This window comes from Euphorbia lathyris, chromosome 7 (genome assembly GCF_963576675.1).
Source record: "Euphorbia lathyris chromosome 7, ddEupLath1.1, whole genome shotgun sequence".
Lineage (NCBI taxonomy): Eukaryota > Viridiplantae > Streptophyta > Magnoliopsida > Malpighiales > Euphorbiaceae > Euphorbia > Euphorbia lathyris.
Genome location: NC_088916.1, coordinates 82,817,651 through 82,820,794, shown reverse-complemented (window position 1 = coordinate 82,820,794; position 3,144 = coordinate 82,817,651). Strand labels below are relative to the sequence as shown.

Below are 3,144 nucleotides of genomic sequence, written 5' to 3'. Positions count from 1 at the left end.
ATCTGAGGTCAGGAGAACCATTTTTAAACATTCTAACAACACAAAACATAGGAAAACATTTTTAATCAATTACCAGTTAGCAGCATAAAAGAATCCAGGATTTCCAAGCTTGTAAATAGAGAGCAACTGAAATGAACATCTATTGCACATCATAAGCTTATGCGCCAGCCTATCAACATCGTTAATAGAACTGTCTCCTTCCTGGCACCAATCTTGGATGTTGATTTCAGACCACCAATAAGGTCCGGAAATACATGCTAACCAATTTTTGCAGACCAAGGAAACCAGTCCTACCCTTTCTTCTATTGAGATTCGTATGAGTATGAGAGCTAGTATTTCTGGATTCAGATCCTCCCAGGGGCAGAAGGAGCTTCAACTCGCCGTTGACTCGTTCCTTCTCGTCTCTTAACTTCGAGAAAACTTCTGCATTCTGTAGTTCCATTTGGCATTGGAAAAGACTTGACAAACTCAGATGTTTCCATTTGGCATTGGATATCGTGGTAGCTTCATCTTTTTACCCGAAAACTTAAAGATTTAAACCCTATTCAAAAAGAGCAAGTCACAGAGAGATCGTTAATTATAAGATTGAAGAAGAATACCTTCTTTCGTCAAATTGCTTAAAGCTGTTAGTGTTTCAACTGAGAATGGGAGATCATGGCTCCCAGCATTTCCACGGTACTAGAGAAGAAAAAAAACAAAAATCAGAAATGAACATTTTGAAACTTTATATACTTATTATACTTTTAAGAAATGTTGATTTCAACCTGCAAGAGCGCATTATCTGGATTTGCTTCTCTTAGTTTAGCATGCAACCGATATGAAAATGCTTCACAAACAAAGAAATAAAAGTGTAGCAAATTCCAGAAGCTCCTAAAAGTACTATACATGTTCATTTGCAGTCAAATAAAAATCGTCTATTGATAATGTGGCTGACTTCCTGAGTCCATGTCCATTACTGATAAAGCAGCTGGCATATTTAGTTCCTTCTGTATTTCCACAGAAATTCTTATTATTAGTGAAGCAACAAACTAGAGACATATGAGGCCAACTCAGTGATCAGGAAAATAACCAAAAAGTCATAAAATGATAAAACTCATAACCAGAACTGGAACCAGTTTTATAACTATATGACAAGGACACAAGGTGCAATAAATTGGAATCCTCACCTTAATAAATTGCTGAGTGAGAAGTCTTAGCAGCAATTCAGAGACCAATTATTAGCAGTATAACCCATGTTTCAGACACCCCTACATCTTCTATAGTAACATGAAAGAATTAAGCATAAAAAAAAACTATTATTAAGCTCAAAGTTATGCCTAGCTTACAAACCGAAAGTTAATTTAGGAACACCATACAGACTAGAATAGATATGCACCTAGGACTATTATATAACAGACGTTACAAATAAGGGCAATAACAAGTCAATGAGAATTATCAATACTAGTAATATTGACGTCTGACCACCAATATGAATTGAGGCCCTTAGTCAATGTATCACGACGAAGAACAGGCCCCTAGTTTGCAGGAAGCCAAGGACTTGTCTAGATAATTATGTGAAATATGATAGATTTCATCACTTAGGATGCAACAACAAGATTGTATCATCAAATTAGAAAACAACAGAAATCATGTAGACTAGGTATCAATTAGTAACAACTCAAATCAAGATCCAATTGACGGCACAATTTCTGATACGATAATAAGATTTTCGAAGACAGTTGACACAATTATCATTTTTCTTGTATTTGTTTCATATTATTAGATAACGTAACACCATAACTCGAATTGAGAGTCACCTCTAGTTCCAATCAAGTCTAATCAAACAGAAATACTTAATTAAGTAAAGAATCAAGGTATCCCGAGGATTCGATCACACTTAACAAAGTCAATATATATCATTGATCCTTATTTTGAAGATAGAGCCACATGAATGAACTTGTTAATTAATTAACAAAATAATGATAATCTTATATCTAATAATATATAATTAGTACATGAGATAAGAGAAATAATTAAACTATAGCAGACTTATTAGATTTCTATTGCAGGAAGCCAAGGAATATTGTGGTCTCTTAGAAGACTGCAAGTTGAGTACAATGCCCCTAGTTTGCGTTCCTAGTCAACTACTTAAAATAGACTTCAACAGAAAAAGATCAATGAGCCGAAATTAAGCTAACAACACACAGGATTCTCTAATCCTCTCATCAAACAACTACTCAGATCAATCTAATTTGATTAAAATTGAACAAAAAATCCCAATTCCTCAATAATATCATACAGATTGAAACAGAACCTGGTGAGGTCTACAACAAACAACCCAACACTCTAAACCTCAGAAAAACCCCAATCATCAAGTACAAAATGTATAACTTATACCCACAATGTGCAGCAATTCTATCAGCAACCAGAAAAGAAACCCTAAAATTACAAATGAAATGTAACGGTTAATTTACCTGACTGAAATCGACCGAGGGAAGGCAGCCGATGTCAGAGAGACAAACGAAGAGTTGGAGGGAAGAATGCGTCCTGGAGAGAAGAGTAGGAGGGAGGAGACAAGATTGATGCAGAGGTGTGGTGGAGATGAACACGAACCAAGACTTCGAACAAACAAAGAATCAGAACTTCACTTGCTTAGGTTTCCTTTTCGCTTTCTTCAACATAAATGGGTCTAGGTTACCTTTACTGGTCTCCTTTGTACTTGTCTAAATATGAGAGATGAAAGGTAAGGAAGCTGCTTCAACGTAGATTTACGATTCAAGCACCGTCAACATTGGTGCTTGAGGAGAAGATGATTAGACTTTTTTTTTTGGTAATGGAGAAGATGATTAGACTGAATGAGTAGTAAGCAAATTCTATTTTAGTGAAGCAAGGCATTTGCATCAGCTTCTAAAAAAAGCTGATGCAAATGATAAGTGTATTTGTGTCGGTCCTATAAAAAGGACCGACGCAAATACATGAATAGTTTCTTGCATCAGCCCTTAAGAAAAGGCCGATGCAAATAGCTCAAGTATTTGCATCGGCCCTGTTAAAGGGCCGATGCAAAAAGATGAACGGTCTTTTGCATCGGCCCTTAAAAAGGGGCCGATGCAAATAACAAATGTATTTGCGTCGGCCACGATTAAAGGGCCGACGCAAATGTGGTAC

At 36.2% G+C, this 3,144-nt stretch overlaps 1 long non-coding RNA gene across 1 annotated transcript; it reads right to left on the bottom strand.

Annotated features, from left to right (window-relative positions):
* Positions 1–251: 251 nt before the first annotated feature.
* Positions 252–2,731, bottom strand: LOC136234990 (uncharacterized). The gene is made up of 3 exons (XR_010691599.1): positions 2,454–2,731; positions 600–678; positions 252–510 (listed from the first exon to the last, which is right to left on the bottom strand). It is a non-coding gene; the product is annotated as an uncharacterized lncRNA (long non-coding RNA).
* Between the last annotated feature and the right edge of the window lie 413 nt (positions 2,732–3,144).